The sequence below is a fragment of the Pelodiscus sinensis genome, chromosome 2, assembly GCF_049634645.1.
Source record: "Pelodiscus sinensis isolate JC-2024 chromosome 2, ASM4963464v1, whole genome shotgun sequence".
Taxonomy (NCBI): Eukaryota; Metazoa; Chordata; order Testudines; family Trionychidae; genus Pelodiscus; species Pelodiscus sinensis.
In genome coordinates this window covers 141,949,300-141,974,485 of record NC_134712.1, presented here as the reverse complement: position 1 = coordinate 141,974,485, position 25,186 = coordinate 141,949,300, and positions in this window count along the sequence as shown.

The window sequence follows — 25,186 nt, the reverse complement described above, 5'->3', positions numbered from 1 at the left end:
GAAAAATCCCTGTACAACTATTACTAGGTACTTTGTGCACTCTGGAAAGAAGATCTTAGTACAATCATTCTTTGGTTTCCTATTCATTTCTGAATGCAGTTCACGTTATTCAGAGAAGTCCTGGCTAAACTGAAGTCAATAAAAAAATTCCTCTGGGCTTCAATGGGGATTTCACCTATTGAGTTTATTTACAAAATTCAAAATTATATATGAATGGTAGTGCTGGCTGAATTTGGCGAGGAAGGGGGACGGAGAGGAGAGAATGAGAGCAGTACTGATTTTCATTGAAAAACTGCCTTTTTTTCCTCCTAAAAGCAGACTTTCACAGTTATGATAACTGGAACGTTGTCAACATTATAAAAATGTTCCATTTTTTGTGGTTTTCCCACTATCTTTTAGCCAAAATGTTATGGAATTTTTTAGCAGAATAATTGTAGAAAAACTTGAACAACTTTTTTTCATTTTCAGAAAACCCATATTTTAGCAGTAAGGTGCAGTTTTCACCAAACAGAAAATGTTGATGCTTTCTAATTTATTTTTAATCAGTAAATATTTTAGAAAAACAGTTTTAAAAATATACTGAAAAATGATGTGGAAAACCAGTGCAGTTTTTAGCCTTGCCAAAATGGAAACAATTTTGAAATCTTGCATTTTTGGAAGTCTCCTCCCATACCAATTTTTCAACTATTTTTAATGGCTTGCGTCCTGTCACTCTGAGAGACTGCTTCTTTCTCATTGTGTACAACAACAGAAGCTCAAAAAAACCTAGAGCTATCAAGACTCCCCTAATGTAAAGGTCTTACTGTAGTACTAGAACACATACATGAATATGGTGTTCTCAGCAGCGCTCCTTTCACCTCAGAAATTGGCATTTGAAAGTCATAGACAGTTTTGCAGTGCATGAGCAGTTGACCAATGGGGTAACTGAACTAATGGCATCTTAAACCTGTGACTTTTCAGATTCGGTTTCACAGTCTTCAGTCTTCAGCCAGCAATATCAATAGCAATCAAGGGAATGATTATGGCTGAGTGAATAAAGTGTGGACATTACAAGGAGACTCCTCTCTCCTTGTGCCTTCTACATGAGGGCTCACCTAAACTCTTAAGCTTCCCTCTTTCACCAATCCATGCAGTGGGCCAACACAGTCTACATCAGCCTACTGGGCATAGTAATGACCAGGCTCTCCTTTGCATGACCAAAAACGGTGGTCAGATTAATATGGAAGCTGCTTGTTAAATGAAATAAAAAAGATGGACAATTAAAATCAGAAGGAAAAAAAGAGATGGGGAGAATTGAGATTTAATCTCTCTGCTGCCCTGATGAAAACACTTTCTCTTGTCCAACAAGATCAATACATCTATAGTTCTGAGGATATTTTAGCTCAAGGAGAAAATATATATTATACTGGACTTGAACAGTTATTAATGGTGACCAAACAGACAATTGGTCATTGGAGTCTACAAGGCACCCTAGTTTTCAAAATAGAAAGGATAGCATTTAAATCTTTCCATGCATAATTGGTTCACACACAGGACAAGCACTGTGCCTAACAGCAAATTATTGAAGGAAAACATTAACTGGTATAGTACTTGGGCGCGTCTAGACTGGCAAGATTTTGCACAAAAGCGACTGGGTTTGTGCAAAAACTTGCCAGCTGTCTATACTGGCCGCTTGAATTTGCGCAAGAGCACTGATGTTCTAATGTAAGAATTCAGTGCTTCTTGTGCCAATTCTTTGACGCTCCCGCTCAGGGATAAGCCCTCTTGCGCAAGAATACTTGTGCAAGAGGGCCAGTGTAGATAGGCACCTTAATTTTTTGCTCAAGAAAGCCCAATGGCTAAAATGGCCATTGGAGCGTTCTTGCGCAAAAGCACGTCTAGATTGGCACGGATGCTTTTGCGCAAAAGCACTTTTTTGTGCAAAAGCATCCGTGCCAATATAGACGCTCTTTTGCGGAAATACTTTTAATGGAAAAACTTTTCCATTAAAAGTATTTCCGCAAAATCATGTCAGTTTAGACGCAGCCCTTTTGTAAGAGAAAGTGCAAGTGGAAAAAGTTACAGACTCATGGTCTCCTGCTACTTCATATATGCCAAGGCAACATTTATTAATAAAAGTTTTTATACAATTATGTTGAGGTTTCTTGAATAAGGAGATTTCTGAGTGAATTAACTTATATTGTTATTTTAACAGTAAATAACTTTCAGGCATCCCACAGACCAATTGGCTAGCCCAGTTTCCATGTGGAATAATTTACAAAACCACTACATAAGATATTATGTAATGATTGGCTCAGTACAGGCATTATTCCACACCAGTGGTGCAACTAAAGTAAATATAAAATGGGCAGACAATGCACATGTTTCTCATGCATGACTTGGTGAAATATGTTATTAACTTAAGAGCTTATTTGGGTCTATTAGTCACTAGCTCCTTTGGGAAGCTTTATTGATTCACACTGGTCCAGGGGGAGTTGTGCTAGACTTTGTGTCCCTGGAAGGAACAGTATCCCTCCAGGCAGGGTGCAGCTATTTCTACACCATGAAGCAATGAACTTGCACTCCTTTTATTGTCTGGAAGGAGATTGTTTGGTCTCCAAGTCACCTTGCATGTGTCCTATGGAGGCAGCAGGTGAAACAATAAATGGATTTAAGTGTTATGTACAACCTCCTCCTTTGGGTTTCAGGAGAAGCGAATAGAGTAGGAAGGATCATCAACTGTAGTGACCCCCAAGTCCCCTGCCATCAGCATCTCCTGTCCCTAAGTACCAACCCTTTTTTCCAGTAGACAGCGAGACTCCCCCAGATTGTTGGACTTTAGATAGCCATCAGAAGGAGATGCTGCATTCACATGGCTCAACCAGTGCCTGACTGGAGTCCTGGTCTCGAGAAGCTAAAGAGCTTATCAGATCATAGGAAGGTTGTTGCATCAGAAAACATATTTTTGTGTTAACAGGAGCAGAAATTTAAAATTGGATGTCAAGAGCTTGATTTAAAAAAGACATAGTTCCTCTATTTCTACCTTCCCTTCGTTATTCATTTCTATACTTTTTAAGGGTTAGGTCACTTTTATATCTACATTTTAATTTGAATGATAATTAGCATCCTCAAGTTAACAAATATTTTGTTGTATTAATACCCCAGGGTGTGGACTTTTGTCGACAAAACTATACCTGTGTCTACACTGTCACTGAGTTCTCGGCAGTTTTGTCGACGGCTGTAAACCTCATTCTACGAGGAATAACACCTTTTGTCGACAGAGTTCTGTTGACAGAAGGCGTTATTGCATCTACACTGTCCTTTGCATCTACACTGCGGCTTGCTTTGTCGACAGAACTGGATGTAGTCTAGACGCTCTTTGTCGACAGAAGTTTTGTCGACAGTATCTGTCGACAAAACTTCTGTCGATAAAAGCCTGTAGTCTAGACGTACCCTCAGAGTTCCTCTCTTCTCTGTCCTCCAGATCTTTCATCTATAGTATGACCGATAGAGCCTCCGGTGGTTGAAATATAGACAAAGCTATTTATGAAAGAAACATCTAGTACACACTGTCATTTCCACCTCTTATTACAAATTCCCCCTTTGGTCTGTATCTCAGAATTTAAATCAGAAACTCTGAAGCAGTGGCCCTGCCACTAGTTTTCCTAACACATATATATGTATATGGAAGGTTCAGAATTCATCACTTTCACTGAATAAAAATACTTTCCTTTTATTAAACAAAGAAAAGGTTTCCAAGTGGTTTAGAGAGCAATCACATTCTCCACTGCCAGCTCTCCTCTCTATGTTACCCTCTGTAGCTGCTCCTAGAACAGCTTTGCCTACTAGTAGTTAGTAATGGAAAAGACCTATCAGCTTATTGAGTCCATTTTCCTGCAAGGGTAGGATATAGTCCCCTGAGAGGTGATGAATCAGATATTAAAGTGATACTACACTTGATCTTAGCTAAGAGGTCAGTCCTACTATTTATTGTACATGGCAGTTCTATAAGGTTTGGTTGCCTAGTCACCTTGCAGTAAATAGACCGAACCTCAATGAAGCACACACATTCACCTTCCTGTTTGTGGCACTGAGTCCTGCAAACTGACCTCAATTATAAGAGGTTTGACATTCAAGTGAACTCAAGATGCAGGGAATCTAAACAAGGAGTCTGTCAGAGGTAAATTTTCAAAGTGATAACACAGCTCCTATGACTATTGGTGAGAGTAAGAGAGCTAAAGCACATTGCACTGTTTTAAAAGCATACCCCAGATTGCACCAGAGCAGGGATCATCCCCCATATGTACAAGCACATAATATCAGACATGGGATATCCTCTGTTAAATTCCTGATATAATGCATTCAATAAAAAGGCTGTTTAAAATAAATTAAAAACAAAACCTAGTGAATTAAAAGCCACAATGGAGAAAAATAATTTAAAATGTGGAATAACGAGAACAATTTTCATCCATGAAATGTTTTTATCTTCTGATAACTCACAAACGGTAAAGCCATGAATTTATGCATAAGATACAATACACAACAAAGAGATAATTCATATTCAAATCTCATGGTCCTCCATCACACATCCCTCTGTTTATATGTAGATAGTCTTATGAGAAAATGACACCAGGCACAACCAAAATTATGAGACAGCAAGTCAAGCCTGAAGATAATAATTGCTTAGTTCACACAGGCACAGTGAGATTCTTCAGCTCACAGTCTTGGTGGCCTGCAGTGGCAAATGTTTCATATGAAAGTAGTAAATTAAAAGGACATTCTTCCTTTTTTTCTCTCTCTCTCTGAAACACTTAATGAACTAATAACTGTTTGACAAGTGCTTCACCAACCTAAGAAAAGAAGGGAGTGTATGAAGCTGACTGAAAATGTCGAGGGCCAAAATCCTCTGTTATTTACATTGGTGTAAATCTATTGTAACACCATTGATATAAGTGGTGAAACCCTGGATTTCCACTGGTAAAAATAAGAACAGATTTTGACCCAGAACCATACCTTGTCTGCTTTTGGAAGCAGATGCCGGCTCCTTGAAAAAATGTTGATTTGAACAGACGGTATATAAATTATATAAATTGTTAGTGTCCTCATTAACGATATACAGTATAGTAAAACACTGAAAAATTAATCTAATCTCACATAATAACTGCATTAGAAAGCTTTATATACAGCATTTTCTCTTGATAAAAGGGACTATTTATCATTTTGTCAAGTTGTTTAGTTATTCAAGCTTTTCCTTAGACTAGCATTTTGAGATATTTTTAGCATTTTTACCAACAAATGCTTTGGTCTTCACCCTTCTCCTGAAAAAAAAGTTTCACTATTTACAGTTTCTTCAACCATGAGATTATCTTTTTTTCCTCAAAACAGTCAGAAGAGCAATTAATTATGACACCTTTCTCGAGATGACTGCAAGTTAGTGTGCAAAGTGTCTGTTTAATATACTCATGCAGTTAAACTTCCTAATTGCTAGAATCATGAAATACAATATTATTCTCTCATTGAAATTATGATTAAATAGTCATAGTGTGTCTAAGAATAAAGCAGCTTTGGCACTTCTCTTCCAGAAGTTTAACATCAAGAAGATTTTGTTCTAATGAGTCTTAAAGCAGCAACAACTTACTGTTAGAAAGTGCCAATATGTAAACCTTCCTCAGGATTATTAAGTGTATGTATGTGTTTTCCTTTCTCAAAATATTTTAAAAGCATTTTTTCTATCCATTCACTGCCCATAATATATATTTTGTTGACCTTTATGTAAGTGACCTTTCACTTGCACTATCTAAGGGAAAAAAGAGTTTATAAAAAGAGTTTAAGAGTTTAAAGAGCCTGACTGGAAAGGCTCTTACTGTTCTTTTCTAGTGTAGAGGTTCATTGTAAGTCTATAGATAAAAGGATTTTTTTTTACACTTTGGTTTAACAATCTGCTATTTCATTCTACTGTCATTGTAAACCAAGGGGCAGACTCTCAGTTAGTATAAATTTTCATAGTTCCATTTGAGCTATGACAGATTTACAACAGCTGAGGATGTATCATTTGAGTTTTCATTCATTTCTGCCATTCCAAGGTATTGGTAAACCTAAAATTTTGAGCTAATGTTGCAGAGAAATCTTTCTTTTTAAATTGAATATATATGTATTTCTTGTGAGATGGTTTTCTTTTTGTAGGATGTGGTGGTGCTACAATGGCAGAGGGACATTGAATGTAATGAATGCATCCATAGGAAGTGAAATCCTGAACCATATGACTAGATGAGTTCAACTGAGGAAAAAAGTATTTTCTGAGACTGAAATTCTTGCTTTCTACTATACAAAATGATCACAGTGAAACATAAACCAACACCACATTCATAAGTTTGAACCTCAGAAAGTACATCAATACCTAAAAATGCTAGATCACCTGTTAAGTAAACCTATTCCAACATATGTGTTCTGTATGAGAAACATTTCAGTTTTGTGGTTGACTTGAATATAAATTTCAGTCTGAGTTGATTAATTCTATGAGATTTTTTAGTTAATTTGTACCTAAATTCATGTAAGAATTTGGATGTCTAAGTTCCTGCAGATGGTAACGGAAGATACAACCTGCTCCAACCTCAGTGCAGTAAATCTCCTTAGTTTCATACAACCTTACTGACTCATCCAATGTTACTTTTCAGGTAACTTTTTGATACATTGTGGTATATTGCTATAAGAAGGACTATCTTGATATTTCAACAGGGTTTACATTTATAATTTCAAAAGTTCAATGAAACAACATTTCAACCTATTCATTATATTGCTACTAGCTCTATTTTCAAGTCAAGTGAAAGAAATATTATTCTATGTTGAACAAAGATAATCTATACCTAGAACATTTTAACAAGAAAAAAATTAAGACCCAAATTCTAAAAGGTATTCAGGCCCATACGCCCATTGCATCTAATGGAAGCTGGTCGCTTTGGAAGATCTCAGCCTAAGTGCTAATTGGCTTATTGACAATTACTGTTCTTTTTACTGTCCTACTTTCTATGTTATATTTTTACTGGGTTATATACATTAGATACTTAAGATAGACTCCAGAATATCTGTAAGTATCAAACTTTATTGTCATGTTTAAAATGACAAAGCATATTATTTAAATATGAAGGATTTCATAACAAGGAAGATGACCCTCAAGACAGTTCAAAAACCCAATTCAATTATCTGAAACTCATATCCAAATCTAATTAATCTTTAATAGAGATAAGCAAGTAATTCAGAAAGAATAATTTATTTGACATACTTCACCTCTTTTCTGTTCATAAATTGGCTGTGAACAGATCATAATATTCTTGAATGTATTTGTTATACAAAATTATTAGCTAGTATAAATCTTGGCCTGTGGATTCATTTTTGAGCAGCTTCTTTTAAATGTTCAGTTTCAAAATTCAAGTTATTTTGATTAAATGCATAACACACGTAATACATGTGTGTTCCTAAACTGGATGAGCATATCTCTTGGAATCTGGCTTCTTATGCAAATGATTAAAGTTACTTAGGAATCACTTTTGGGTGGGTTTTCCTGCTAGTGAAGTCATTCATTAATAAACTCGCAGAAAGAAAACGTGGAAAAAAAGTGCAACTACATTTAAAGTGAATTTGCTTAAATGTTAACAAATATTTGTGACATATTTTTGCACCTTAACCATCTGACATAGATTTTTTTTTAAAGGCTTTATCCCAATTTTAAAATTTCCATGGCAGAATCTACCATTCTCAGGTCCTTAATATCCTATTGTATTATATAATCATCTTTCTCTCCTCCAGTGGTTCTGGAAAATTTTTTACAGTGAGGTTGCTGAGAGCCATTTAATCAAATTGTAAATCCTGCATATAATGGAAACTACTTCAAGTCAGGGGGTGCCTCAACACCACTCGCATCCCCAGCACCAATGTTCTCCCCCTGTTAACTAATTATCTCCAAGTAATAAGGGTGGGATATTATGTCAATTTATGTGTCAGAAATGTGGTTCTTCAACCAAAGCTGGTTTCAATATTTAGGGATACCTTTCCAACTGTATGAAATGAAATCAGCTCAGGTTCCACTCAATAACCTGGGGAAATGACACATCACCTCTGGTCACCTCTGAAAGAAGCCTCTTTCTTGCTCCACCTACTGAGCACTTACTCTGGCTGGCCACCCCGCCAGCCACTCATTCCTCTCTGTTGGCCACCTCCCACCAGCTGCTCATTCTATTGACCAACCACTCATTTTACTCTCTGTCTCACCAGCCACACATTTGCCAGCTAATTGTCAGTTACCTTCTTCTGCTACCTGCCTTTCTGCTGTGATCTCTACAGGTCAGTCTCTTAGGGTATGTCTACACTACCCCGCTAGTTCGAACTAGCGGGGTAATGTAGGCATACCACACTTGCAAATGAAGCCCGGGATTTGAATTTCCCGGGCTTCATTTGCATAAGCCGGGCGCTGCCATTTTTAAATCCCAGCTAGTTCAAACCCCGTGCCGCGCGGCTACACGCGGCACGAACTAGGTAGTTCGGATTAGGCTTCCTAATCTGAACTAGCTGTACTCCTCATTCCACGAGGAGTACAGCTAGTTCGGATTAGAAGCCTAATCTGAACTAGCTACTCCGTGCCACGTGTAGCCGCGCGGCACGGGGTTCGAACTAGCCGGGATTTAAAAATGGCGGCGCCCGGTTTATGCAAATGAAGCCCAGGAAATTCAAATCCTGGGCTTCATTTGCAAGTGCGGTATGCCTACATTACCCTCCTAGTTCGAATTAGGAGGGTAGTGTAGACATACCCTTAGCGATTACAGCTCTTTCCAGGAGGGGAAAAAATACTGCTTCACCACGAGTAATTTTAGCTTTCATTTGAGCACATTAAAATAACAGGAGTCTTTTAAGGGAGCCTTTTTAGCTCTATCTTTGAACAGTAGAGAGAATCCGGTTAAATCAGACCAAGGATCTTTAGGGAAGGTCCACACCTCCTTGCTGGGATACCAGTTCCCACTCCTCTTACTTTCAGAGGGATCTGGAATTCAAACTCTTGGCTTAACAAGGTCCTTTCAGTTGAGGGTGACCCACTCATCTAGGACAGATTAAGCACAGTTCTGCTCCTTTTATTCATACAATAAAAAAAAAACCCAATACTTCAGTAACAACATTTCACTACTCCTGTGCTCAGTTGTAAAGTGATTTCTAACCCAACACCAGCCAAAGTTAATCACTTTGAGCAACACCACTCTATCTGCTGTTTATCTTGCTACAGAAAGTATTTTCATGTAAATACAGTTTCCTCCTGATTCTGAAGTTTCTTCCCTTCCCATCTAGCTGTCATAAGAGAACTCATTAAGATTCTGCAGATGCATATGTAGTTAATGCAACCAGCCCCCTGATGACTAGGTATCAGAATGAAATTCAAGAAGACAGATAATCACAACATGGAAGAAGATGGAAGAAGGCAATGAGGGCCAGATCCATAAAGGTATTAAGGTTCCCGACTACCCTTGATTTCAATGGAAGTTAGGAGCTTAAATACCTTTATGGGTCTGAGCCCTAGAAAATCACTGGAACAGCAATGTGATCTACAACTCCTGAGTTAGGTGAGATAGGCACCTTAGAGTGTGATTCACAAAAGCCACCATGATAAGAGGGGAGCTGCATAAAATAAACAATAGAAGATGCTGACCAGAGGAGTGTATCTTAGATCCTGCCCTTCTTACAGAGCTTGGTGACTGACTACTTCTGTTCATAATCCATGGACTGGGGGGAAGTTAGGTGTTCCTCTTCCTACTCCCTCTGAAAGGCCCAATTTAGGAGGTGTATTCAGAGGCTACTTATCAGCACGCAAAACAGCCAGGAAAGAGCGTCAGTAGGTGGCTGCTCCTTTTAACCTTGGCCCAGTGATTAGAGAAAGCACATAGGAGATGGGAGACCCCAAATTCATATTGCCCTTAGCCAGAGGAGGAGAAGGGATTTGAACAGGGATTTGCCACTACTTAGGTGAGTGCTTTAACCCTTGGATAACAGAGTGATTCTCACTCTTAATCTGGCCCAATTAATATGTCATTATTAAGTTATTAATCAAACTGGAACAATTTATATAGGAGAGATTGAGGGAATAGTCCAGTGGCTAGGGAATGCACTTGAAAGGTGATAGATGCTTTGTCATATCCCTTCCTCTCATCTGGCTGAGGTTGCATTTGAAGGAGGGTGAGTATCCTTGGTGAGTATCCTAATCAGTAAGTTAATGTTATAAAGGAGGGCTGGCTCATTTTTCCTCTTCTTGTGCAAAATGGGTAGTCTTGGCAGGTTCTGGTTGGATCAAGCCCTACAGCTGAGAGAGCTTCCCCCAGTTTGTTGATAGCTCAAGGTTTAAATTGAGGGAAGGTTCTCAGATTCTCTTGTCAGTAGTACAGATGTCCAGAGCGGTGTTTCCCAATTGCTGCTCTGTGGATTCCGTGAAGCGAAAGCAAGGGTTCCACAAAGAGCTGGCACTCCCCTGGCCCCTCTTGGAGGGTCTACACTACAGCATTATTTCGAAATATCTTATTTTGAAATAGTTAATTCAAAATAAGTTATTTCGAAATAACACATCTACACACAAAATGCATTTCAAAGTAGCATTTTGCTATTTCGAAATAGTGCATCCACATGATGCTGAATCGCATTTAAGGCAGGCCGGATCCCTCCCCCTCCCCCAGACAGCCAGTTCTCAGCTTTCCCTGCTTGTTTGCCTATCTCAATGAGGGACAGCAAAGCATTTTGTCTCTGCATGCTCAGGTTGCCCTCACTCTGGGACACCATGTACATGGAGCCAGAGCTGCCCCTGGGCACTCTGGTGCTTCTCGTGGACGCGTTGCTGTGAGCCTGGCTGCACTTTCTGCAGGTTGCCATCTGGGAGGTCCATCAGGGGGCTGTCAGTATCCAGGCGGCCCTGCGGGAGAGCTTCCACTATAAGGAGCACTAAGAGCCTTCCTCGTCTGCCCCACTGGGGGCTTGTGCCTCATTCCTCCCTCATGTCCTTCCACTTACCCCTCCCTAACCCCCCTTCCTGATGTCAAATAAAATGCATGTATTTTCATGAACACAAACTCTCTTTATTTAACAAAACGGGGAGAAGGCGGGGGGATGAAACTCTGGTGAGACTGGGGAAAGGAGGTGGGAGAGGGGAGCGGGAAACCTGGGAGGAGGTAGCAGGAAGGGGGAAGCTCAGGGCTCAGGATTGGGGGGGTCTCACCGGACCAACTTGATTTTCATGTGAAATCTGCTCGTGGGTTCACATGTGGTCTTTGGTGGCCAGGTTGGCAGCTATCCTTCTGAGATGGCCATGTTCCTCCACCTAGTGCAGAACTCATGGATGTTGGGGGCATTCCCCCAAACCTGAATAACATCCATGATCTCCACCCTGGACCAGGAAGGCACCCACCTTCTCTGGGCCCTGTCAGGCTCCTGGGAGCTGTCAGACTGCTCTCTGGTGTGCCCCACTGGGGGCTTGTGCCTCATTCCTTCCTCACATCCTTCCACTTACTCCTCCCTAACTCCCCCCCCTTCCTGATGTCAAATAAAATAGATGTATTTTCATGAACACAAACTGTCTTTATTTAACAAAACTGGGTGGGGGGAATTAAACTTTGGTGAGACTGGGGAAAGGAGGCGGGAGAGGGGAGAAGAGAGGGTGGTAGAGGGGAGGGGTAAACCTGGGAGGAGGGATCTGGAAGGGGGAAGCAAGGGGAAGAAGGGGAAGGGGGAGGGGAAGCTCAGGGCTCAGGGTTGGGGGGGGTCTCGCCGAACCAAATTGACGCGTTCCATCATCTAGTGCCGAGATCATGGACCCCCAAACCTGAATAAGATCCATGATCTCCACCCTGGACCAGGAAGGCACCCACCTTCTCTGGGCCCTGTCAGGCTCCTGGGAGCTGGCAGACTGCTCCTGGGGAGTGGTGGAGGGCTAATTGCCAGTAGCTTGCTGGCTCATGTTTTGGGGTCACTGGATCAGGGGTAGTGACTGCTGACTCTGAGCTGGCAGGTGTGAAGCTGGCACAGGCACTGTGGCCAGAGTCAACCCCTTTAAGAGTTCCGGGGAGTGGGGAGGGAGAGGAGTGTTCTTGGTTGAGGCTGGGGTAGCCACTAGGGCACCCTAGGAAGGCTGGAGGCCCCCTATTTCAAAATAAGTGTCTACACAGCACTTATTTCAAAATAGCTATTTTGAATTTGGAATTATTCCTCGTGGAATGAGGTTTACCAAATTTGAAATAAGCGCTCCGCTATTTCGAATTAATTTTGACATAGCAGTTTGGCTGTATAGATGCTAGTAAAGTTATTTCGAAATAACAGCTGTTATTTCAAAATAACTTTGCTGTGTAGCCATACCCAGGGAGACAGAGCCACGGTGACAGGGCTTTTTTTTCTCCTCTCGGTGAAACACGGCGGCGGGGCTATTTTTTTTAAGGCATCCCTTGGGTTCCGTGGACAAATAAAATTGTGAAACACTGGTCTAGAGGAAGAAATAGAGGTGCATAGGGAACTTCAAAATGTAGGCACTGAGGGCGCATCTACACAACAGGGCTTAACTCGAAATAAGCTATACAAATTGAGCTATGTCAATTGTGTAGCTTATTTTAAAATAGCTTATTTCAAGTTCTGGTGCTATCTACACTGCACTTATTTTGAAATAGAGCACTCTTCCTCCAACTTCCCTCACTCCTCATAAAATGAGGGTTACAGAAGTTGGAGTGAGAAGTCCTCCATCTTGACAGTATTATGACATTATGTCAAAATATCTGTCAGCTGTGTAGACATGGACTGTTATTTTGAAATAATGCTAGTTATTTCAAAATCATGTTGCTGTGTAGACATAGCCTGATAAACTTTAGGTACCCAGAGCCAGGTGGCAGTCAAGTTTTATGGACTACAGTGGCACCTGCAGATGATTTTTAATCCACCTAAGTACTTTTATGGTTCTGGGCCTTAGCCATGACATTGTTAAATGCTGAAAAAAATACCAGTATAAATAAGAATATTTTCTTCTCTACACTTGCATTCTGCCTTTCTATCTCTTAATCCATGAAAGTTTTATCCGTAGAAGAAAGCTCCCTCCTCCCCACACCATAAGCTCTTCTTTAAGGGGCAAAATTCTCTTCAATCTCTACTGCTGATCTCTTATCAATAGTGAATGTCTCTGCTACACTTGTTCCACCTGCAGAATTCCAATGATGTCAATGTGAGTTCTGCATGCAGAACAAGTACAGAATAAGCACATGAGATCCATTCTGTCAATAATTAGAAGACATCCTGCCTTATTATAAGAGTAAAATACATTGCCTCTTCACCTCAGTAGTTTCACTTTTTATAGCTTGAAACCTTAATAGGGAGTATTTTAATAGAACAACACTGAAAAATATTAATAGATATTTTATTTAAAGGTGTAATTTTAAACAGATATAGTATGCACTAACCATATATTTTTCACTATGTAAATCTAACCAAATATTCTAAGAATGAAGCCAAGTCCAACTTAATATTAACCTTCTTAAATGAATCTAAATCTAATAAGAGAAACGAAATAAAACTTATATACCAAGTTATACAACAAGTATCATGTGTGCACTTTGAAATAAACATATTAGAAAGACTGAAAAAATAGTACAATTAAATAGATACAATTAAATAGATACAATGAAAGAACAATGATAATATGAAGTGGTTTTAGGAAAATAATGTTTGCAGAGTTTCATTATTTTCTATGTCAAATTTGGTGAGCTTACAAATAAAAAGATATGCCAGATATGCCATAACAAAGATATGTTGTTTATTTGTTATTGTTTGTTTGGGGGCTTAGGGATGGGTGAAGTAACTTGGGTGAAGTTACTTGATATAATTTAATTTTGGGGTTTTGTAGCTGGCAGATGTAAAAATAAGCCTGGGATCCAACAGCCAAGTTGGATCATGCACCTTCATAAGTAATAAACTATTCTGTACGTTAAATTCTGCCATCAGTTACATGCATGACCCCTGTGTCTTCAAATCCTGCTTTTAGTAGCATCTTTGCCTTAGAGAGTGAGATGCTGTTGTGTCCAATAGCAACATTTAGTGCTGCAACACATTTAGTAGCTGTGTTGGTGATGCACCTGTACTGGCTCAACAGGTCTAACAAAAAAGCAAAAAATAGTAAAAATCTTATTTTTGTCATCAAAGTAAGCAGGTGTGACTTTGAATACACATAAGGAACAGAGCTGTTGAATAAGTGTTAGTTTTATAATGATACTTTTGAGAGTAGAACCACGCTTGAAAATTGAGAAGTGGTATTAAAGAATATGGGTCAAAAATAATTGATCTAAATAAGGGTATGTCTACACTACAGCACTAATTCAAACTAACTTAGTTCGAATTAGTTAATTTTAACTAAGCTAATTCGAATTAGCGCAGCTAGACTTAAAAACTAGTTCAAATTAGCGTTTTGCTAATTCAAACTAGCATGTCCACACAGAGTGGACCCTGAACTGAGGTTAAGGATGGCTGGAAGTACTGCCAGCAGGGCATCAGATTAGGACTTAGAGTGTGGAGCTGCTGCCTCAGGCTAGCTGAGGGCTGTGCTTAAAGGGACCCGACCCCCACCCCGGACAGACAGTTCTCAGGGGTTCCCCGCTTGCAAAGCAGTCCTGGCTTGGAGTGCCCTGAGTGCCCACACTCGGCACATCACAGCACTCGGCCATCAGCCCGGCTGCACTTGCCGCAGGATGCCATCCGGACGGGAGGGGTCAATCGAGGGGCTTCAGGAGAGTTTCCACCCCGAGGAGCCCGCAAAGCCAGCCCAGTCCTCCCCATCGAGGGCTTGTACCCCATTCCTCCCTCACCTCCTTCCACTTACCCCTCCCTAGCCCCTCTTCCTGATGTAATAAATAAAGGACACGTGTGTTCAAAAATAGAAACTCTCTTTATTGAACAAAACTCGGGAAGACTGGAAAAAGGAGGTGGGAGAGGGGAAGACAGAGAGTGGGAGAGGGGAGGGCAACTAAAATGATCAGCGGTTTTGAACAGGTCCCATATGAAGAGAGGCTAAAGAGACTGGGACTTCTCAGCTTAGAAAAGAGAAGACTGAGGGGGGATATGATAGAGGTCTATAAAAGCATGAGTGGTGTGGAGAGGGTGCATAAAGAAAAGTTCTTCATTAGTTCCCATAATAGAAGAACTAAAGGACACCAAATGAAATGAATGGGTAGCAGGCTTCAGACTAACAACAGAGAGTTCTTCTTCACAAAGCAAATAGTCAACCTGTGGAACTCCTTGCTGCAGGAGGCTGTGAAGGATAGAACTAGAACAGAGTTTAAAGAGAAGTGAGATAAAGTCATGGAGGTTGGGTCCCTGGAGTGGTATTAGCCAGGGTGTAGGAATAGTGTCCCTGGCCTCTGTTTGTGGAAGGCTGGAGATGGATGGCACGAGACAAATGGCTTGGTCATTGTCTTCAGTCCATCCCCTCCAGGGTACCTAGGTTGGCCGCTGTCGGCAGATAGGCTACTGGGCTAGATGGACCTTTGGTCCTACCTAGTACGGCCATTCTAAGCTCAGGGCTCAGGGTCGGGGGTCTCAGTGGACCGCCTTGATTTTCATGCCAAACCTGCTCCTGGGTGGCCAGGCTGGCAGTTCTCCTGTCCTAGATGGCCTCTTTCCTGTGTCTAGTGTGGAGGTCGTGGATGAGGTCCACGATCTCCGCACTAGACCACGTGGGCACCCGCCTCTTGCGGACCTGGGCAGGCTCCCGGAAGCCGCCAGCCTGGTCCCGGGAAGAGGCGGAGGGATGGGTGGCAGCAGGTGGCTGGCTCGTGCCGTGCCAGGTGCAGGGTCTGCTGGCTGGGTGCTGGCAGGCTTGCACCTGGCACAGGCACCGTAGCCAGCCTGTGCCCCTTTAAGGGGTCAGGGGCCGGGAGGGGGGGCAGAAGAGTTTCCCTGGTGGTGCCCAGAGTGGCCACCAGGGAAAACTGGGGAGGGCTAGCCTCCCACTAGTTCAATTAAGTGGCTACATAGCCCTTAATTCAAACTAGTTAATTCGAACTAGGCGTTAGTCCTCGTAGAATGAGGTTTACCTAGTTCGAATTAAGTGCACCGCTAGTTCGAATTAACGTCTGTTAGTTCGAATTAACTTTGTAGCGTAGACATACCCTAATAGATTTGTAATTTAATACAAATATTTCTGTTGATGCCATTAACTACTATTACTATTACTATTTGTGTTAGGATAGTGCTTTGAGGCCCTAAATGAGATTATGGCCCTATTTTTCTACTGCACGTCTGTACAAGGCTCAGTAAGAAACAATCCTAGCTCCAAATTAGTTATGATCTAAATAAATAAGACAGAACAAAAGCTGGGAGGTGAAACAGAGTCACAGACAGCTGAAGTGACTTAGTCAAAGTCACCTCGTGTATATCTCTAATTTGTTTTATTTGAAAATCTAGGTGGAAATTTGAAGACTGTTCCAAGGAAAGAGTCTAGTGTAGGCCTGGACCCTGTCAAGCAGGTTACAAGTAGTTGTACTCTGAGTTTCCAACTTGGCTCTGAATAAAAACATTAAATAGATGAATAGAGGAATTACGTGACAAATCTGAGGAATTGTCCGAGATTGAGGTGTCATTAGAGGAGGTTTTGGAACAAACTGATAAACTTAACAGTAACAAGTCACCAGAATCAGATGGCATTTGCCTAAGAGTTCTGAAAGGACACAAATGTGAAATTGTGGAACTATTAACTATGGTTTGTAACCTATGCTTAAATCAGCTTCTGTACCAGTTACTGGAAGATAGCTAATGTGATGCCGATATTTTAAAAGGACTCTAGATGTGATCCTGGCAATTACAGATTGGTAAATCTAATGTTAGTACCAGGCAAATTAGTTGGAACTAGAGTAAAGAATATAATTGTCAGACACATAGATGATCATAATTTGTTGGGGAAAGATTAACATGGTTTCTGGAAAGAAATTTGATCTTTCTAGATCTTACTAGTCTACTAGAGTTCTTTGAAGGGAGGGGTCTACAAACATGTGGACAAGGCTACGTCTAGACTGCATCCCTCTGCCAACAGAGGGATGCAAATCAAGCACCTTGGAAGTGCAAATGAGCCCGGGATTTAAATATTCTGGGCTGCATTTGCATACTCAAGTTCCAACGCTATGTGGATCAGGCTCAGTGTCAAAAGTGAAAGTGAGGTGTAGCCGCGTTTCTGCTGCATTTCTGCCAACAGTGGGGGCTTTTTTGGCAGATCCTGTACTCCTCATTTTTTGACAGGAAGACAGGAAACAAAGGTTAGGAATAAATTATAAGTTTTCAGAATGGAGAGAAGTAGCTAGTGGTGTTCCCCAAAGGTGTGTACTGAGACCATTCCTATTCAACCTATTTATAAATGATCCGGGAAAGGAGTATACAGTGAAGTGGCAAAATTTGAAGATGATATTAAACTACCCAAGATAGTTAAGCTTAAAACAAACTGTAAAGAGCTTCAAAAAGATATCACCTAACTAAGTGATTGGACAACAAAATGGCAAATGAAATTTAATTTTGGTAAATGTAAAGTAATGCACATTGGAAAAAAGAATACCAACTATACATACAACTAGCCAATTAGCCCGTCATAAGACGGGATTTTCAGGTCTCTCCTCCACATTGGTCTTCTCTCCTGAGTCTCCGGTCTCTCACTCCATCTCTCTCTCTCTCTCCTCCTTCTCCTACTGCCTCCCACTCTCTCTCTCAGCTCTCCTCTGCCTTCTGCCTCTCTCTCCATCTCTCTCTTTCTCTTCTCCCCTTCCTGACTCTCACTCTCTCCCCATTCTCCTCTGTCTCCGTTAAGGATGCACACTCGTACAGACCCCGCCCCATGGGCGTGTATGTCACCGCCCTGCCCCCCTTCGCCTCCTGTCATGGTGCTCAGCTGACTTCTGTGCCACTCAGCCGGGCCACCATGCAGGAGCAAGTGGTGCAAATGGCCTCTCTCTTCTCCTCCTACTGCCTCGCCCTCTCTCTCTCTCAGCTCTTGTCCGCCTCCTCCGTCTCTCTCTCTTTCTCTTCTCTCCCTCCCGCCTCTCACTCTGTGTTTCTCTTCTCCTCCTGCTGCTGTGTCTCTCTCACTCTCTCTCTTGCTGTCCTCCACCTCCTCCATTCTCCTCTCTGTCTCCTCCATGTCCTCTGTGTCTGCTCTGCTTTCCTCCTTTTGAATGTGGCACCCTTTTCTGATGTCAAAGATGCACGCTTATCCAGGCCCCGCTCCCTGCCTGTTCCCTCTGGGCGGCTCTGTTGCCTCCCGCTGTGGCGCTCGGCTGACTTCTGCGCCGCTCAGCTGGGCCGCCACGTGGAAGCAATCTGATAGCTTTCTTTAATAGGTTAATGAGTCTTGCGGATAAGGGAGAAGCGGTGGACATGATATACCTAGACTTTAGTAAGGCATTTGATACAGTCTTGCATGATATTCTTATCAATAAACTAGGCAAATACAACTTAGATGGGGCTACTATAAGGTAGGTGAATAACTGGCTGGCTAACCATTCTCAGAGAGTAATTATTAATGATTCACAATCCTGTTAGAAAGGTATAACAAGTGGGTTTCCGCAAGAGTCTGTTTTGGGACTGGTTCTGTTCAATATTTTCATCAACGATTTAGATATTGGCATAGAGAGTATGCCTATTAAGTTTGTAAATGATACTAAGCTGGGAGGGGTTGCAACTGCTTTGGAGGATAGGGTCATAATTCAAAATGATTTGGACAAATTGGAGAAATGGTCTGAGGTAAACAAGATGAAGTTTAATAAGGACAAATGCAAAGTACTCCACTTAGGAAGGAACAACCAGTTTCACACATAGGCTACGTCTAGACTACATGGACTCGTCTACACTGGCCCCTTTTCCGGAAGGGGCATGTAAATTTCACCAGTCGTCGTAGGGAAATCCGCGGGGGATTTAAATATCCCCCGCGGCATTTAAATAAAAATGTCCGCCGCTTTTTTCCGGCTTTTAAAAAAGCCGGAAAAGAGCGTCTACACTGGCCCCGATCCTCCGGAAAAAGTGCCCTTTTCCGGAGGGTCTTATTCCTACTTCAAAGTACTTGAAGTAGGAATAAGACTTGAAGTACTTTGAAGTAGGAATAAGACCCTCTGGAAAAGGGCACTTTTTCCGGAGGATCGGGGCCAGTGTAGACGCTCTTTTCCGGCTTTTTTAAAAGCCGGAAAAAAGCGGCGGACATTTTTATTTAAATGCCGCGGGGGATATTTAAATCCCCCGTGGATTTCCCTACGACGACTGGTGAAATTTACATGCCCCTTCCGGAAAAGGGGCCAGTGTAGACGTAGCCCATGGCTCTGTCAATGGAGCCATGTAAAATAGTAGGAATAAGAGATCCTCCGGAAAGGGGCTTATTTTCTGGAGAATCACGTCTAGACTGGCGCTTTTCTCCGGTTTATCCCCAAGCCGGAAAAAAGCGGCAGCCATGTTAATGCAAATTCCGCGGGGGATATTTAAATCCCCCGCGGATTTTGCTATTCCAAAGTATCTAATCTGCATCCCTTTTCCGGAAAAGGGGTGCAGTGTAGACACAGCCAGGATGTTTAAACACTGGAATAAATTGCCTAAGGAGGAATCTCCATCTCTGGAGATATTTAAGAGTAGGTTAGATAAATGTCTATCAGGGATGGTCTAGACAGTACTAGGTCCTGCCATGATGGCAGGGGACTGGACTCAATGACCTCTCGAGGTCCCTTCCAGTCCTAGTATTTTATGATTCTAAGAGGCCTCCAGGAAATAACACAGGTGAATTCTATAGTTCACAACCAATGCCAGAAAAAACCTTCTGTTCTTTTGATTGTCTTTCAAAAGAACACGAATGCAGTGTGGACATAATTGAAGTTTTGTTGGAAAAATGGCCATTTTTCCGACAAAACACTGTAGTGTAGACATGCCCTGGGAATGGCTGACACGAGAGTTATTGCTTGAAGATTCCCTGTTCTGTTCACTCCCTCTGGGGCATCTGGCATTGGCTACTATCAGCAGACAGAATACTGGGCTAGATGGACGTTTGGTCTGACCTAGTATGGCCATTCTTATGTTCTTATGTAATCTCAGATTGACAAAGCCAATTAACTATATTGATTGAAAATTAAGCAAACTGTAGGGTAGCATTGGTTCATAGTGACCGAAAGCCATTAGTATTTAACATCTGATTTGTGCTTGAGAGTATGTGAAGTAACTTGGTGGTTTTGGACCACATTGTACTAAAGAGAAGACACCATCACAAAACAAGCATAATACAACTGATACCTACTGGCTCCCTCATTAGCTATCTGAATGAAAAGGCCAAGAATAGAATGGATATGGAAAACACAGTCCACAAGGTTTTGAAGGCTGTCTATCAAAATGATTTGTGTTTGTTTGCAGAGCAAATGTGGAAGTAACTGTAATACCACTACCTTGCTGTATCTATTCCATACATTGACCTCAATTAGCAGTGCTGACAACCCAGCCTTTTTCACATGAGTAGTAAATGCATCCTAAAATAATTTGAAAAATGCATCACACTAAAAGCAATACATCTACCAGATGATGTAGCCCTATCATTACATTTTACCAGAGTTTCAAATCTTGTTTCAATAGTAGTTTGCAAGCTTGTTGGTTACCTTACCAAATTAATAACAAGATCACAGCTGCATATAGCAGCAAGGTGTACTTAATGTCATGCTGCTCTATTACAAATATCTCTTATGTAGAGATTAGAAAAGAATGGAGGAGTGATTTAATTGATGACATTAGAGGCACCCCCACATTTTTGATTATATAAGGTTAGTTCTGCATGACCCACTACTTTGGCATAGATTCATTCAGTTTATGTGTCTTTTGCATACCTCCCACCAGTTCTGAAAGCAAAGAAGAGGTTTACTGCATGCTATAAATATGTAATAAGAAAGCTATGCTAGCTGTCAGAGAATATTCCAGTGTTTAATGGCAGTTTTCAAATGTAAGGTTTACAGATCTCAGATACTATAGGTATCACAGCCAATACAATTTAGTCCTACTTCTGCTCTATTTATTTGACTATTTCACTATTTCAAGCTATTTTCATCCAACCAAAACTAACCAGAGCCCAAATCTCAGAGCAAGCGCACCTAACAAATCTTATTTTGGAATCACAAAGGAATGAAGTTAAAAGTAAAGTCTGAGTGAAAGGTCTTTAGTGAAATATCAACTCTATCCTATTGAGGAGACAATACTGTCAAAAACAAAAGTTGCCCTACTTTTCAAAATCATTTGGAAGCCATTCCTCCTCTCACATGCACAAATATACTAAATAAAACACATCTACATGCTGTTAAATTATAGCAGAAACACAAAACATTTTCCTCAGAAAACAAGACATCAGGAAAAGTTAACGGTTTTTACTGACTTCTCATAGTAAAATTGAACACATTACGCTGTCACAGCTCAGAAGGGTTAATTATATTAGCCCTGCTGCAATTAAAGTTCTGTCATATCATTTATTCACTTTAAAATTTCATATAATAAATTCGCTTTTGAATTCAGTTTACTGCATATTTTTACTTAAAACTTCAGTTTACTGCATATTTTTCCTTAAAATTCATACAATTATGATTTTTTAAAAGATGCTCGACTGCTTTTTCTGTCTCCTGTACTTTAGAAATGCATTTGTTCGTAAAATGAAATTCATTTGATGTTAATTCTAAATAGCTAATTTAAAAATTAGAGACCAGTATCTGGGATTTTTCCTTTGCATTTGGGATTCATGATACTCAAGTACATTTACTGATCCATTACACATCTTACTGGTGTTACTTTTAACAGGGAGCCAGTAATGTCATATACTCTAAAAAGTGAAGTGATAGGCTGCTTTATGCTCTGAGGAGTAAATCCCACCCTAAATGCCTTGTCTGAATAACTCCATTTTTGTTCTAGAGAACACTGTGGGGACGACAGAGGACATAATCTCTCCCATCACCACTACCAATCCTGTGTAGCAGGAGAAGAGTTACTCTGTGGCCACTATAACAGCTTGCAAACTGGAGCTATTACAGCTATTACCTAATCACACCATTTTGGGTTAATGATGAATTCTCATGAAAGAACTGTGGAGGTGATTGCTGAGACTTCCTAAACTGTAAAATTAAGTCATGTAATTTATTTTACTGAGAATTTAGCCCAAGTAAAAGCTGCAGGATCATCCCTTTATGGATGGAAAATACCATTTTAAAATATGCGCTAAACTGAGGCGCTCAAGGCAATCTGAATTTCAGAAATGTTTACAAATAAAGCCTCAAAACAAACACCTTTATATCAAAAGGAAGGAAAGAGATTAGATAGACTGGAAACAATAAATTCAATACTATTCACTCCATTCTTGTTTTTTTTTATCTATATCATCTCCTCTACGGGAGGTTGGAATGTGCTCTATCTTTATCTAAATGTGGAAGGATTCTGATTACATTTTATAAATGCACCACAGATGAATTGTTTTCATTCATCATTTAATAACATCACAGCATTCTTGCACTTTGTTTTGGGGTCCCTCCCATCCTCTATCTCACTGTATATAAATTACATGAAAAACAAAGGAAAATGTAAATGAATGGTAGACTTATTGCAAAGAATTCTCTGAGGGTCAGAAATTTCTCTTACTCTGAAACATAATATATTTTAGTTTACAAATGAGTGATACAGCCTTGATTTTAAACCATTCCTGAAGCAATAGAAGAAGAATGTCCAAACCAAGATGCTCTCTCTCAAGCTGTCAGAAACACAAAATTTAGAATCTGCAAAACAGAGGAAAAATAGGGATGAAAAACCGAAGTATTCAGTTCTTAGAAATAGCAATAAATCCATTCATTTTTAAAAAATTAAAAAGCTAGCATTATAGCAAATCATATCGTTAGGTTCATTATTTTCTCATCAGACCTTCTTAATGTGATGGATCATTGTTACTACACAAAATAAACATTAGAAATGTATCAGCATTAAAATACCATTGTAGATTTATCAATATTAAAATATAGCACAAAGTACCACCTGAACAACTTCTTTCTATCATTATTTCCAAAAGCACTGTCTTCAGAAGCAACACTTACACGATGATGTTATATGAGGTAATCAGTTCTTGTGTGTAATGTCATTCATTAAACACCAAGTGACTGCATGTCTTCACTTCTTCTATCCTCCAAAATTAAATTCCCTACAATTAAGTGTTATAGCTGTAGCTACAAACAAGTAGGAGGCTAACAGGCCATCAAAAGTAAGATGTAATCATTGGAGGTGAAATTGCTTCTGGAATTAAAAAAGGGTGTTGATAAATTGGAAGGAGTTCAGAGAAGAGCTATGAGAGTGACTGAAGGATTAGAAAGCCTGCCTTTTAGTGGTAGACTCATCAAGCTCAATGCATTTAGTTTAACACAGAGAAAGTTAAGGAGTGGTATAATTACAGTCTGTAAATATCTACATGTGGAATAAATAGTTAAAAATGGGCTGTTCAATCTAGCAGGAAAAGGTATAATATGAATAAATGGCCGGAAATTGAAGATAGGCAAATTCAGACAGGAAATAGGTTGTAAACTTTAATAGTGAGAGTAATTAACCATTCAAACAACTTTCCAAGCATCATGGTAGATTCTCCATTGCTGCCCATTTTTAAAACAAGATTGGATGTTTTGCCAAAAGCGATGCTCTAGTAATTATTTTGTAGAAATTGTATGGTCTATGTTATACAGGAGATAACACTAAATTATGGTCCCTTTTGGCGTTGGAATTTATTAATCTATATGCAGTGAGGACCCACTTGCTTTCCATTAAACTAGTTCTCTTCCTTACATTATAATTTTTAAGACTCCTTTTCTACATGTAACTGCACCATTTAAAATGGTGTAGAAAATAAACTGGAAAATGTTGAAAGAATATGATGGAATTTCATAAGCATATGTCATAAAACTGCTCATTCATCCAGGAGTTTTGGTAATCAGTAGGAGACAAACTGAAAATTCTAGCTGGGTTGGAGATACCAAATGATTTTACTATGATATTGTTAAATGATATTTCCTGATTGTGAAAGAGGCAAACAAACATAAGATTTCAATAGTATTATCATCCTCGGTGGCAAAAAGAATATAGTATTGGGAATAAAAGAATGGCAAAACGTCATGCGTAGAGGAATGGATAAGTTCATTGGCTGATGGGATTCACCTGCAAGATTGAGATTACTTAAGAAAGTTATGAAATTGTGCAAAAATGCGCTCCATCCATCTGCAGAGAAACCCATACGAGAGAGACAGATAACACCAAAATTTTAGTCAACCTCTGATAACTACCCTCAAAGGTGGAAGAATTTGGGAGACCACAGAGGAAGCAAAGGGCACAGCCTCCAAACTCTAAGTATACTACATGTCTATGGGGAAATTAAGATGAATATGTGGTATGCTTTGGCAGAGCTTCTGCCACTTTTGCTATGTGGCTAGTGTAGATATGCAGCTTTACACCTGCTGGCTTTTAGTCCCCAGTGCTTGCACATCTAGCTGCTGTCTTCCCCATTGAGGTACAGGCCCAAAAGGGTATACTCTTTAGACCAGCACTGGGCCTTGCATTGTGTATAATTTACATTTGTGCAAGATGAGTGTAAAATTATACCCTATCAGAACATAGGCATTTTCCATCCAATTTGTGCACACAGGTTAATGGGCATCAAAAGTGCATGGCAGTAAAGAATCAGGCCCATTGATTTCCACATGAATCTCCACTCAGATATCTACATAGCTCTGAGTGTAGCTGCTGTCTCAGATGCATTTCCTCTCAGATCAAAGCCTAGTTCTCCAAGACCCAGCACTACAGACTTCTGAAAGATGATCTGGAGGTAGTCCCCAAGCCAGTCATTAAACTTCTACTCCCTTCTTCTGCACTTCCCACATAGATTTCACCAGTCTCTGTTCACAAAAGTGAAATGGAACATATTGCCCTATAATAATAATCATAGAATCTTAGAATCATAGAATATTAGAACTGAAAGGGACCTCAAGAGGTCATCAAGTTCAGACCCCTGCTCTCATGGCAGGACCAAGCACTGTCTAGATCATCCCTACTAGATGTTTGTCTGACCTGTTCCTAAATATCTCCAAGTAGCAAGTGAGGCCCATTGTTGACCAGGCAAAGTCATTTTTCATAGATTACACTTATAGGAAATTAA